Genomic DNA, 15,290 nt, shown 5'->3' on the forward strand with positions numbered 1-15,290 from the left:
ACTCGTTTACGGCTTCGCGCGTAGTCGCCGGCTCGCTGTAATTGCTTATCATTGCAATCATTGCATCTTACGTAATATGTGGTGCCTTCGTCTTTTACACTACTTCATTCGCATTATCGTCTTCAACCACAAGCATAATTTACGAGAACTCGTTTAAATCGAATGTGGTCCTTCCTGATTCTGTTCGAGCGAAATCGCTCGCGCGCTTTCGATTCGTCCGACCGAAACGCATGAACCCATGATTCCCGAAGCCGTGCACTTATATTCGGCAAATGTAATGAGATTCAGCAACTGATTACGAGTGCTAGTTAAAGGTGTTGAGTGCGGAAAATCGTTCGACGAAAGCGTACGCTTTCCCGTTGTTGAAACGATGCCAAGAAACCGATCCGTATATCTAGCGCCGGCTTTGCAGCAGTCTCGTAGCAGCGTCGGTGGTTCAGTGGTAGAATACTCGCCCTGCCACGCGGGTGGCCCGGGTTCGATTCCCGGGCCGACGCACATTTTTTTTTTTTTTTCGCCAGGATTTTTTTTTTAAAAGTCGATCGTTAGGCACAACATGGAAGGCTATAATTCAGCAGTAGTAAACACAGAAAAAAAAAAAACAATAGAGAAGGCCGCGCAGCTGATCGGACTCTGCGCCGCTATGCCAGACGTGGAAAATACGACGCGCGTTAAAGCGACGCGCAGCGGGGAGTTCTCCTCAACGCCGTGTGTTTGCGGCGTGTTTGCGGAGCGTCGCGGGAGGGAGCTTACGGGCCGGGGGACTACCTCCGGTGAGAGCAAAACACACACACACAAGAAAAGCTAGAACGTTCTTATTGAGCGCAGGCGCTGGCTCTGTATCGCTTGGCTCTGTAGCGCTGTAGAAGGCCGTAGTTGATACCGCTTCACCGAACGGTATTCCTGAGAGGTTCCGCGCTTTTACCAGGCTTGGCAGTAATGTTCGTTACAGTAGTTAAATTACTTTTTGCTTTACTGAGTAATGTAATAAATTTTCTTCTGTGCGCTGGTAATATAGTAACGTAATCAATTACTTCAAGCGAGTAATTTAAAGAAAATTACTCATTACTTTGCCAAGTAATTTTGATTAATGTATAGCGTGTCCCTTGCCTTTATGGCATAAAAAATTACGAAATAAGGAAAGAAAATTAGAAATACGAGTTAATCTGAGTGCTAAACTTCAAGCATGAAACAAAGACAATTGCTTCTGCGACGCAACAAGGATATCTGAGGTTTCAATGTGTATGTGATGTAAATTAAGTGTACCATGAGTTAGCGCACGAATGATGAACTTTTGTTCAAGTAATGTCAAAGTAATGTCATTAGCTTTCAATAGTAAATGTCATTACCTCCTGCCAGCTGTAGTTTGTAATCATTCTCAATTATTTTTAAGGGTAATTTAATTAAATTATATTAGTAATTTAAGTTAACACTGGAACAAGTTCTAAAAAAAGTAGTTATTAATGTAGCTTAATTACACTCTAGAAGTAATATTGCCATCTCTGTCTTTTACGTTGCATAAACCGTCATATGATTACGCTGCGGCCCATAGTGGGGTGCCTCTTACTAATTTTGATCACCTAGGGTTCTTTAATGTCCACTTAAACTGTAAGCGCACGGGTGTTTCGATTTCACCGCCGCTGATGCAAAAGCGGCGGCCGGAAATCGAACCCGCATCCTCGAACCTAGCAACGATACATCCGAGCCGTTTGACTTACCACGGCGGTTATTCCGTGAGAACTCTAAAAGCGTGAGAAAGGTAGAGAACAGGCGTGTTGGAAGAACAACGAGTCCGGAATCCAGCGGAGAATATTCGAAACAAGCAAAATAATATATAAGATAACGACTTTCAAATACCGAATCGGGTGCCGATTGCATTGATATAGTTCGCGCTTCGGAACAGAGCGAAGTTGCGCAAGGGCTGTCTTTTCGCTAATGAAGAACGCTTATTTTACAGGTTCGTGGGATCTGTACCCCCCCCCCCCCCCCCCGGTCCACCCATCTGGTAGACTAGGCACTCAGCCACACACCCCGCGTCAATTAAGCGAAGGAACACAAGGGACATTAGTTGTTGTTTTTTACTGTAGTGTAGTCATTACGACATAAATGGAAATGGATTAAAGTGGACGAAAGACACCCTTTCCGTGGACGGGGCCCGAACCCACAACCTTCGCATAACGGCTAGGAGGTTATTTGTTGCCCTCCTGTTTCAAAAGGGGTGATAATGAAGGTCATTATCACCATTATGCTCGCATTGACGCCAACATATTATTTCCTAGTGAAACCGTATACTTCCAAATAACACGTGTATACTTCCAAATAACACGGTGTCAGCGTGTCGAGAGGTGTGGAACCTTTGCAGCTCGAGGCCCGACATTTAGGAGGCCTACACTTCAAGTAGTTCCTCTCCCCACCCTCTCTCATTGCCCTCTTCCCTTTAAGCAGGGACAAATGAAGTTGTTAATTCATTCATTTGCTACGTGTATACCTGACACGGCAAGGGGCGCTGTGAAGGTGTCTTCGCCGCGAGCGTTTCTCGCGACGCACGAGTAGTTGCCGACATCGTCGGGTCCGACGTCTCGGATGGTCAGCGTACAGAGCATGTCCGACTGCCTGGACACCGAGACGCGGTGGTCCTCGCTAGTCCCCTGGAGTCCTTGAGCCAGGACAGAGTGTGGGGGCCTCTGCTACCCTCTCTTGGACGGCGCAGGTGACCACTGCCGTGTCGCCCAGTGATAAGTCGGGGGAGAAGGAGAAAGCTTGGATCTTGGGGGCGTTGTCTGAAAACACGCGCGTCGCTAAAGTCGCCGTGACGAAAACCGGCGCACTTCTGAACAGCCTATGACAATTCAGTTAACGTATTTACTCCAATCTAGGCCGGCCCCGATTCTAAGCCGACCCCCGAAATTCGCAAGGCCAGAAAAAAAACAACACTTAATCATTGTACTCGAATTTAAGCCGACCCCCTCCCCCCGCCTCACTTTCGCACATCGTTTTTTTTTTCGGAAAAATAAAAAAAAGAACATCCGCTTAGATTCGAGTAAATACGGTACTACTCTATGATCACATATAAGGTTTCAAGACCTCCACTCGGCCTGCGTTAGCATTAGTCCGAAGACCACAGCTTTTTGCCGATGTACGACTTTTTCACAGTGTCGTATATACGACGTAGTACATAATTAGCAAAAGATGAAAAATTCGTGAACACGGGGAGTCGCTGGAGCGGACGTTTCGACAAGCGGACTTGTCTTCTTCAGGGCTGCAACAGCCTTGAAGAAGTTTTTTGCAGCCTTGAAGAAGGACAAGTCCGCTTGTCGAAACGTCGGCTCCTGAGACACCCCGTCGGTTGAGGAATTTTTCATCTTTCAAGCATCCATCTTCCTCTGAACTTTTTGGATAATTAGCAAAAGTCACGAGTTATCATAGAGGGTACTCGCTTTCGATAATTAGTGCGTGCATATGAGGAGCCAAGGTAATGCGGCCAAGAGGAAGGGACTCTGATGACTGCAGATTTGTTTCATTTGAGCGATTGCAAAAATGCAGTTACATCTCTCTAGTCGCCGTGTGAGTTGTGTTATTGCGCGTTTGTAATTGCTCAGTTCGAGATATGCGAGATACTTGTAGTTAGGTGAACTTATATTTAAAGTTCCGACTTCTTTCGATACAATTTCTTACGCAGGTTATAAAGGATCAACGATAAACAAAAATATGGCTGTTATATAGTGAATACACGCATAGTTACTGATCTAACAAATCTATTTCGTAAATATGTCGCAGCCAATTATCGCACTGTCTTTCGTTAGTAATGCATAACTGAGCCATGCCCTAACATCCCTGAAAACGTTATACACTATGGGAATAAATTATCGTTACCCTGAGGAACTATCCTTGTGCATATTTTTTTATGTCTGCATAATTTATTCCAGCTTACTCAGTTATACTTCCGTAATATGTTCCATGAGTGCTAGAGTTTAAAAATTAACTTACTATACATACATTATGAATATAGTTAACTATAGGATCTCTTGCTATAGACTTTTCACGAGAATCATGATAGGTGGCCACGAATGCACACAATCAAATTCACGAACTATGATCAACGAATGCGCAAGATTTTTTTATGAAGTTCGAACGTACGTGCTTCGGCAGCAGAGGAGAGCGCAGGCAGGTACGAGGCACCCGCTAGCAGGAGAGCTGCGAAAAGCTCGAGATGCATTTGCTCCAAAAATAAGACGGCTTTCGCTTTAACTTTTCTCGAAGTCGGTCTGCAAACGGACTCGCGACCGTATAGTTCAAGTGAGATTAGCGGTCTAGGAGACGCGACTCGAGGCGTCGCTAAACCGCGCACAAGTCGCCCCCCACCGTGGTGGGATGGATGTTCGTGGTGCGGGGGAGCAACGTGGAGGTGAAAAGAGGAGCGCGTTCGCGTATCACGCAGACATCCTGCGCCACCTGGGAGCCGCAATTAGAAGTGCAGAAGAGCGGGAAACACGACTCGGTTCTGTAACGCTATCGAATGTCGTTGGCGCATGCCACGTGTCATTTAACGCCGTCCTTGAGACAGCATGTTGACATGGGGGACCCCGATTTTTATGTTGTGGATTGCACTTCTACTGAAGCGGAAATTCGGAACAGAATTACGCATCTATGCAGCATGTATTAGGGCGACACACATAAGAGCCACAAAACACACGAACAGACAGGTGGGCGCAGTTATGAAACACCAACTCGCCCGAACAGCAACCCTTCTGAGCATACACGCAGTGCGCGAAGTCGGTGAGAGTGGTCGAAAGATGTATGTAACCAGAAACAACGTGTAATAAATAAATAAATAAATAAATAAATAAATAAATAAATAAATAATAATAATAATAATAATAATAATAATAATAATAATAATAATAATAATAATATCTGGGGTTTAACGTCCCAAAACCACCATATGGTTATGAGAGACGCCGTAGTGGAGGGCTCCGGAAATTTCGACCACCTGGGCTTCAGTAACGTGCACCTAAATATAAGGACACGGGAAATAAATAAATAAATAAATAATAAATAAATAAATAATAAATAAATAAATAAATAAATAATGCCAGTAAAAAAACCCGGTTCGTGGAGCGTATATTTAAAAAAAAGAAGCGCATTTCTAGTGCGTAGCCGCGACGATAGGATTCACCCTGAATCCTGATAATGGCACCTCCGTTCAAAAAGTTCACAAGAAATCGAGATGTGTGCGATTCCGACAGACATATTCATCGAGCAGTCGCGACGTATGGCAGGCAATAAATAACAGTCGTGAATTTTAGCCATCCCGAGTTTGCTTAACCGTACGGTCATTGGTAAGACGCATACTCCAAGCCCGCTCACTCTCGTTGAATGGAAAACTTCACCCTCGGACATTCGTGCAATGATAAAGCATGAGCACTCCGTGGGCACGGGCCACGGAATGGTCCCTTAATGATGAAAATATTCCGTTCTGAAGGGCACCGGTTTTGGACACTGTCAAGTTCGAATGCGCCATCTTGTGAGCTCCGATTGCACCATATACGGCTCTCATTGGCTGAAAAACGCGAACAGGACAGAACTTCGAGATCTCCCGAGTGGCAGTTGTGGACTTTTTACTCTTCACTTAAAAGGAATTTTTCATGGCCTAGTTGGTGCATACCGACAAAAAATTACTGAGCGCAAGAAAAGACTCAACACACAACAAAAAGACGCACAAGGCACCGTCACTTGTGTATCTGCCTGGTGTGTTGCGTATTTTCTCGTGCTTAGTAATTTTTTATCTATTTACTGTTCACGTTAACATTTAGCGGAAGCTGCAGCTGCAAGCACGCGCCTCGGTTAGGAGTGCTCGAAATACCGTACAAAGCATACTGATATCAAACGGTGCCATCCATAAGGAGCAAGAATAAATCAATCTGGCGGTGTAGGTACAGTGGTTGTTCGACAACTTCTGTGCGTGGTCACGACGAAAATTTCACCGCGTATGGGCGACAGGCCTTAGTGCTGGGAAGCAGAGGGATTGTTACCGTTGACGACTAGCGTCGCTGTCACGCTGTCGCTGCCGTACTGGTTGCTGGCAGTGCACGTGTAGTTTCCGACGTCCTCCGGTTTCAGGCTGCCAATGCGCAATAACACGCTGCTCTTTGAAGCACTCGATACTGAGACACGGTCGCTGCCTTCGATGAGCTTGCCGTCCTTTAGCAGGGCTATGCGGTACGGTCCCACGCTGCCTTTCTTGACCACGCATGTCTCCACGATTTCATCGCCCAGTGCCACGTCCGCCGGAAAATCAAATCTTCCAAGCTTAGGCGCTGTGAGGAGGGTCGAGAAAGAGATTGAAAATTTGTTGTTGCTCCGTCTGGAGCTTCTAAGAATTTTCGCAATCAACAGTTGCACGTGCTTCATAGTTCACGCTACAGAATGTGCGCTGAGAACACAGAGCACCTAGAGAAATGCGTACTGCATGTCATCACATATTGTGATCTGAAGTATTGGAATTTTGCGAGTGAAAGGTTTTAAAACAACCTTACGAGCATGGGCGTCCGGAGGGGGGTGCAAAGGGGCTGCCCCCCTTGGAATTTCGGATATTTTCTATGCAGTTGCGATAAGCTACACAGCTGGATTAGCACACCCAGGTCCTGGCCTTCAGGTTTGCCATTCAGTTTCGCAACTTACAAACTACTGACTAATCTGCCTGTCATGTCACGGCAGTTAAAGAAACGCTGCCAGTGCTGAATGCCCCCCCCCCCCTGCGTATGCCACCCCCCTGCAAAAAGTTCTGCGGACGCCCTTGTTTACGAGTGCTATCAAGACTGTAAGTTTCGATTGTGTGCAAAGAGCTTGCGTGGTAGCCTCATCAGCAAAAGTTTACCGATATTTAGTAGACAGCGATGCATTTGAGCAGAGCGAAAGATGCAGTGTAAATCGTCCAGGCTTACCGACAAGGCCGGCAGGAGAGGCTTTAGCACAAAGTTGCTGCAACAGCAACAGGAGGAACACGAAGTGACCGGCTACTGTGGACATTGTGGTAGCAGTCTGCAGAGAGCAAACTTCTTGGTGGTTAGATTCGTCTCTCCAGGAAGGGAGTGCTGTTCGAGCTGAGCGCTGGACGACTTCGCCGAAGCATTCGCACTGAATGAGCGGTGGAGGAGGGTCGCGGTGATCTCGAGCTCCGCAATCGCAACTTCTTCGTGGGGCACGTGGCGCCACCCAGTGACGGCATGCCGCACCGAGTACACACCAAGGGATCAAAGCCGCGAACTTTGTTCAACATTCAAAGACATAATATATGTGATCGCGTAGTGAATGTTCTCGCGTGTAAATTCAGGCGGGTAACGTATCATACGCATGCTTCACAAGTAACGATGGCAGCATCACGTGACGTAATGTCAGTGACTAATCCTTTCAAAGATGATGATCAGGAGCCTTCTATGAAGACAGGTCTACCTATAGAAACGTCGGCCAGCCTTTCTGGGACGCTTATTCCAGTTCAGACAGACTCTGCAGCACATTGTCTTGTTTCCATTCGTCAGTTCCTACGTGTACCTCAAGTAACAAACAAGAAAAGGACAATTATTGTCGTTGGACTTCCGTTTTCTGAAATGACAGTTATAGCGAGCTGGGCAACAACCGGAATATCACCCCGTGTTTGTGACAACACGTTTAGCATCTTCGATTTACAGTCTAACGCCGCAACAACGAAATGACCCGCATGTCCCGGCCATTTTCTGCGTGCCACAATGCGCGACCGTTTACAACGAAATGGCTCGTATAGCGAAGTATCTTCCAAACTACCAAAAGACTTCGTAATAAAGGTGTTTGACAGCAAATTAGTGAGACAAAATCACCTGTGACGAGAAGGGGCAGTGTAAGGACGTCACTTCCGAACTCGTTCGCTGCCGAGCACGTGTAGTTGCCGATGTCGTCCACTTGAATACCTTCCACGCGTAGCGCTATGCTGTTGACGTGTGAGACGACGCTGACGCGGTCTGTGTCCTTTAGCTCGTCGCCATCCTTGCGCCAGGCCATCTTGAATGGTCCTGGCGAGCCTTTCTTCACCACGCACGTTGCAATTGTGTCATCTCCCAGAGACAGATCGCTCGGAAATCCCGCACTTTGCAGCTTCGGAGTCGCTGAAACGTGGGCCAACTCGTCATCATGCTGATAACTTTTATGCCCCCGCGCCCTACGCGCAAATAACAGAGAACCTAAACATACGTGCGCTCTTTGTGCGTTGTTACGTTATTTCTTGACATGAACTTTCAGTTCGTTTTAACAAGCAGCGTGTTTCTGGGTATTTTGTAGAAGCCGCTGTGAAAATCGAAGGCTGAAAATCAAGAAGTTACAGAACGTGTTTGTTTCACCCGCGTTTTCTTAAAAACGGCGGGCAGTAATTTTAGTATGAATATTTTCTTTTTCGCTTTCAATTAAAGACTTGCAAAGAAGCATGAAATTCTATTCATGTTGTTCTCATGCATCTGTGCGACTGGAGAGCGCATGTATCCTGTTGGTATGGTAACTCGCGCGGGTGCGCTTTACAGCATCATGAACTATCATAATTCGATTCTCAAAAAAAAAAAAAAACGACGTTTTGAAAACTTCCTCGGATAGATACTACTATCAATGCCATATAGGTTGTCTCCATAAAGCGAATTCAAAGTTACTTAAAAATTTTGTCATGGAACTGGCTAATCATGGGAAATAACTGATTGTTTATGAATAAGCGCTGTCATTAACGCAAAAAGGCTGCGTATTGAAGAGCATAGCTGTCGGCTTACCTTGTGCGCGAGCGTGTGCACTCAGGAGCAAAACTGTCGACACAAACAGGAAGATGAAGTGCATCATTTTCTAGTCGCAAACTCCTCGGACTGCTGGAGAATAAGGGGCCGCTACCCCGCACTAGCACTGCCGGCGGACCTAAGCCAGGTCGAAATGGAAAGATCTGCTCGGCGGGGCCGAAAACCTTGGCGACGAATCATGGACAACTAGCGGCACCTCGCGTCCTCTCATGTAACTACGAGGGGCGGGATTTCCGTTTTGTGCGATACGCTAAGTGCAGACAAAGGCTGCACTTTTAAATGCACCTGTTTGATTTTCACATTCAAAACACGAACGAATTGAAAAGAGAAACAAAAAGTACAGGAAAAGCTCAGTCACTTTAGGCAACGCCAAGGAGAGAGTGCAGGCGAAAGACTGCGCCCTCACGAGACACTCTTTCTGCGCCACACGTGGTCCCTTCATTAACTCCGGCATCAGCCCACCTTTCGCCAGGCGATGACGTCCGTCATCAAGTGACGTCCGTACATGACTTCACTGATGACGTCACACATTTTCGCCATCCGTAACATCGTGATCACGTCACAACATGTCGTCAATGATGACGTCATGCGACATTGTGTTCTTTGTAGCTTTTCTGACATGTTCGTTTAACGCCGAATTTTTAAATTATAAGACATACAAGGCTTTAGCCTTGATAAAGAAAAAAAAAGTTATTATTGACCTTGGTCTGCGTCCTATCATTGTCTTTGTCTCCTTTAATTTCGTCTTATTCAAGATGCTGCTTTGCATTCTTAGTGCACTGTTTCGGGGGACTGCCGCACTGAAGACGACTTATTCATTAATTAAATCTTGCCACGACCACGACGGTTGCATCTCGACAGAAGACAAATGCAAGGAAACCCGTGTAGTTATAACATATATGAGCACGTTAATTACCCTAGATGGTGACAATTAACTCTGAGTCCCCCGCCACGCCGTGTTCCATAAATTCCTAACTATATAGCGACACCGGCACGTAAATACCCCGGCGGCTTTCTTTAATTCAAGCTGTTTTGCTGATAACGCACGCAGGTTACGCCGTTTTGAAGGAAATCCCATATCGCCGCTCGCCATGCGCGTTCATGTAGTTCCTTATTTGTTGTTCTACCTTGAATCAACATGACAGACAGCGAGGACGACGATACGAGAGAGACTTTGTACTACAGCCCAGCCCAGTTATGTAGCAGAGCTCTGAGAAGTAGTTAACTTTGGGCGCTTTCAGCAGAGTTGAGGCACAAGCTTAACTTCATTGACACAAGCACGCGTGCATGCATTCCATTCATTTAAAAAAAAAAATGTTGTGAAGTGGCGCGTCGAGTGTCCAAAACGTATATAGTTTCACCATAGACGACATGGTGGTTTGGCAGTGCGCGTAGTGCTTTGCGTTATTAGAAAGTGCTGTTTACATTGCCCACGATAAGTAAAACAGGTTGTGCGTATTCTACTGTATAATGATTAATGCATGTCTCCACGAACTGTAAAATCTTCTGACCGTTTTAAATTTTGTCCTTCGGAGAAATGTTTATGCGGTTCCTATAAATACACCATCGCCCCCCCCCCGCCCCCCTCTATTTTCCTTGGAGGTACATGGGGAGGAAAATTCAAAAGACGTACATTAGTAGAAGTAAAAAGAAGGCGCCTGGATGACAGCGTCACCTTTCACTTTAGCTTACTGGCCGACACGGCGCTCTGGTGCCGTGCGCGAGGTCGTCGGTTCGATTCCCGATCGCAGGAGTCGCATCATGGCGGTTACTGCATGTCCAGCTTCGGATTCACTTGAAAGAGTCCCAAGTGGTCAAATCCAATTATAACCACATACTATAAGCCGTTTTCTTGGGTAAGGTCAGTCAGCAATCCATAACAATGATACCCGCTTACCAAGCAGTGTTATCATCGCTTTTCTTTTTCCTTCTCGTCATTCGTCTGTTGTAAGCTAACTGCGTTTAATGGCTGCTGTGTTTTTTCATAGGCTGAATAAAATCAATAAATCAATCGGCGAATCGATGAATTCATCTATCCACCAGAGCGCAATGCTTTGTAGTTTTGTGCTCTTTCTGAATCACCATTTGCGTGGTGCGTTGTGCAACTGAAGAAAACAGCATGCTGGTCCTAAATCAGTCAGTCATTCAGTGATTGAATCTTCTACTCCAAACAATACACACTGAGCCAAAGAAAAAGAAAGGCACGCAGTTACCGTGAACTACTAGTGAGGCCGTGACGCTGTCGCTCCCGAAACGATTCTTCGCCGTGCACGTGTAGTTTCCGACGTCCTCCGCCCGAAGACTCGCGATGCGCAATGTGGCGCTGCTCTTGGACGGTGTGCTCACGGACACCCTACCTCCCGCGTCCTTCGTCACTTCCTTGGCGTCTTTCTGCCACGTGATCTGGTAGGGTCCCTGGCTGCCTTTCTTCACCACGCAGGTGACGATGACTTCGTCACCCAGGGCGACGTCCGATGGGAAGGACAACTCGCCCACTTTCGGTGGCGCTGGCATCGATAGAGGAGCATACAAGACACACGGGAGCGCTTATGAGTAGTCACCTGCCGTGTCCTCGATAAGCAATGAAATCATGCGACGACATAGAAGTCATACAGGGAAGATGATTCTCCTTACCCGATCCATTCGTTGCGGTCACCTCCATGGCTAGAAGTACGATCAACGCGAAAGCGCAGCGATTACTCATTATGTTAGAGGCAGGTTGATGATATTGGCGAAGGAGCGAAAGAAGCAGTTCAAGAGCTCCGGAGATGCAGCGAGTCTGCGCCAGAAAGGACATCGAATGAAGTTGAACGAGAGGGCAGCGTGAGCGTCGACAGACCACAACTACGAAGTGCTGGACAACTAGCGCCACCTGGTTTCCAAAGCGCGCACTAGCAGTGTCATGGAATTTCGAATAAAGGCGCGCGTACGAAATGTCATGCACTTGTCAGTTGAAGTGGTAGAACAAAGGCGACAGCTATTAAATATGCAATGACGGAGATAGTTACGGTGGCTCCATCGAACGGCACGATAATGTACGAAAGAAGACGACAGGGCGTGCGTTCGATACTGTGTGATTAACATCCGCGCGGGAGAACGTGCATCCACGAATGATAGGCTCAAAAATAGGAGCAAGGTGCCCTTGCTCCTGTTTACACAACATTTATTACAGAGTGTGTTTTGTGTTTCCATTGCATTACTAAGCCCAACCTACACACACACACACACACACACACACACACACACACACACACACACACACACACACACACACACACACACACACACACACACGGCCCGTAGCCAGAAATTTTTTTTTCGGGGGGTGGGGCATTTGCTGAAGGCCTTGACAGTTTGAGAAAAACACCTATTATAATTTTTTTTTCGGTGAAACACTCCCCTCCACCAAAATTTCGACGGGGGGGCCCGGGCTCCTAGGGCAACCCCTGGCTACGGGTCTGACACAGACATTCGCGCGCGAGCACGCGGTACGATCTGATCATTTCGTCGGGACTATCGAGACATTTGACGAGAGCCGTTGTGAAGAATATTAGCACCAAGCTTGCTTCGCGTTTTTACAGTTCGCGATCTCAATCTATCTTTATCGTGGTGCATTTTTTCTCCTTGATGCCATAACACACAAAGAAAGAAAAGCTGCGGAAAAGGACAGCAGCGAAAGTGCCGTAAAGCAACTTACACGCTAACGAAGGAAACATAACGCTTAACTTGTTAAATGTATCATCAAACGGCTCGTTAAACTTGCTTCGCTAATGACTCTTTTTTTTTTTCGCTGAGCAACAGAAAATCGGCGATCAGTTGATCACGGAAACCGATCCAGCCTCCTAGCACCCAGGTCCCCGTCGCCTAAAAATGCAAAATAACTTAATCTCTACAGGGAATAATCTTACGTGTAGCTCAGATACAAGGCTGTTTGCGCAGTATACTTACAGGTATACCAAAGGCGACCGAAATGACAACTGAGCGATCGGAACCACTACGTCATCTTCGTCTTCAGTGTGGCCACGCTAAGGCGACTGCCCCTATCGGTATCAAAAGGACACGCACAATACGGCATCTTAGGCGCGACAGCAGAAAAGACTCCAGCATGGTATTCCGAATCAATGAAGATCGGGCACCTATATGCTTGCGCAGAGTTCTCCATTAGGGGGGTGGGGGGGGGGGCATGTGCAGCGACCCCCCCCCCCCCGCCGTCGATCGAGTCCGAGCGAAAACAAGCCAAAAATGAAAATGAAGCGATAACGTGTTTCTCACAAAGGCCTGCCAATGGTCCCCGGCTTTTAACCCTGCGCATTAAAAAACGACATGAAATATCCCAGTGAGTAAAGGTATGGGGCAGTATTGGCGCCCCCCTTTAGATGAACGCAGCGGGGTGGCTGACCCCCCCCCCCCTAGCCCCTCCCGTGCGCACGCCTATACGTGCATCCACATTCCGCCTTTTTCATTTTCCTGTCTGCCCCTGGCGTTTTGGTAGTTTTGGTAGGGTACGAGGTAACCGGTATTGCCAAAACTAAAGCCTCCGAGATTACGGGGCATTTTGAGATTTTTTTCCGCTAGGGGACGGGCGCATGCGCCGTGGCGAAAGAGGCGGATTCGTGGTAGCGAGCTCGAATGGAGCGGCAGTTCACCTGTAACGAGCAGCGTCAGCGTGAGGCTGCCTGTGCCGAATCGGTTCGTCGCCGTGCAGCTGTAGTTCCCGACGTCTTCGACGCTTATCTCCTGAATGTTCAGCACCGCACTGCTGGCCTTGACGGAGACGGCGATGCGGTGACTGTTGCGCACTTCTTCGCCATCTTTGTGCCAGGCGATGGTGAACGGACCGGGCGAGCCCTTGGTAACTAGGCACACTGCGGCGGTATCGTCTCCCACGGAGATTTCGCTCGGAAATCCAGTGCTCTGTAACTTTGGCGGAACTGGAACGCAGGCGACATACGCTTACTTCTGGTAAACGAAACATTAAGAGAATTGGAGCTTTTTTTTATATAGCTTCATCAATGAAACGAATGCGTTTTCTTTATTTCTTCGCTTCCTTCTATCCTTAATTCTTTCTTTCTTTTTGATCTCTTGTTTCACGTTCTGTCGCGAAAGGGTCGACTCACTTTTCCTAGTCATGTATACAACCGGATTTCAAGATTTCTCTGCAATTTAATTCATTGTACGTACAGTTAGTGAATCTCGTAAATGTATTGCACGCCTTCGTTTCGTGTTGCATTATTACGGAACGTTAAAGGGACATACCGAGAAAACTTGAGCTAACTCGATCTAGACTGCTCATGTATTGTTTATAGACTATCTTGATTGATAACTTCTTGTCACACAAATTCGCGCTGTGGCCTCTCCGCCTAATATTCATAAGCACGACGTAACGAGTTTCTAAGTGTTTTCCAGCATTGTGGCCTTTTTTTTTTTTGGCAAATAATGGTCTCGAGCTCGGTGGTAATTTGAGCCTTGATTCACTTAGAAGTGAAAGCCGCCGTCATCGTATAAATATAAACATATTAATAGGATTAAGTAACCACTGTCAACGTATGTGACGTCACGACAGGCTGTTGTATAAACGTCACGGCTGTCTTGACACCGATATTTCGTTCATGCGGCTTTTCTAGCCTATGTTACATTCCTGCAATTTCAAAAGTTTAATCTCCTAACCACACCGCACAGCCATTTTATTGCTCTTTGAGGACCGTGTGGTTGCTCTCTTAACGAGAGTACATTTTACGCCAAATAACCCATCTGATTATCCACAAGGGCTTTCGAGGCAACTGCGCGAAACCTGATGTAATTGCAGTCGTACTAAGAAAGGCCATTCTCCATAACACAGCGTACCGATATTTCGGTGCAAGAAATATGTCATCTGCGTTAATATATAGCGCCAACTTCAAGCAGCGTGCATTCGCTCACCTTGTGAATTGGCACCTGTGACGATAGCGGCAGCCACCGTGAACACGATAGCAACCATTAGGTTCATGTTTCCGCGCAGCGATTTACTGCTACAGCCCTTGATAACGGAGGGATCTTGGACAGAAGTACGTCCACCACTTCGCCGAGGTGAAACTGAAAGCTCAAGCGCTTTGTGACATCTAAAAACGCTTGGCAACGCCAAGGACGCGGACAACTAGCGACGTCTCGTGGGGATGTCGGAAACCACATAGGCGCGAACTGCTTCAAATTGTGAGCAGGGCGAAGTATAGCCGTCGCTTTGGAATCGGCTAGCGTGACCAGTCCACTTGCATAGATTCGAAGTCTTTCGTTTGTAGCATTCAGTTTCATGTAACATCCGCTGACATTGTCATCCTGTAGGGACAATGCTTTGCCCTACCTACCCTGGTAGCACAAGATGTTGCTGCAACATTACAGCAATGTTTCGAATGTTGCGTTTTGGTGCCCAACGTTGGACAACTTATGGTAATGTTGCTGCAACATTGACAACTCCTGAAACGTTGGCATTGCTTTCCAGCAATGTTGATG

The 15,290-nt window shown here is 46.9% G+C and overlaps 1 non-coding gene across 1 annotated transcript; it reads left to right on the forward strand.

The window, feature by feature from the left end:
- Positions 1-425: 425 nt before the first annotated feature.
- Positions 426-498, forward strand: Trnag-gcc (transfer RNA glycine (anticodon GCC)). Its single transcript has one exon. It is a non-coding gene; the product is annotated as a tRNA-Gly (tRNA).
- Positions 499-15,290: the final 14,792 nt, after the last annotated feature.

Source organism: Rhipicephalus sanguineus, chromosome 10 (assembly GCF_013339695.2).
Source record: "Rhipicephalus sanguineus isolate Rsan-2018 chromosome 10, BIME_Rsan_1.4, whole genome shotgun sequence".
Classification (NCBI taxonomy): domain Eukaryota; kingdom Metazoa; phylum Arthropoda; class Arachnida; order Ixodida; family Ixodidae; genus Rhipicephalus; species Rhipicephalus sanguineus.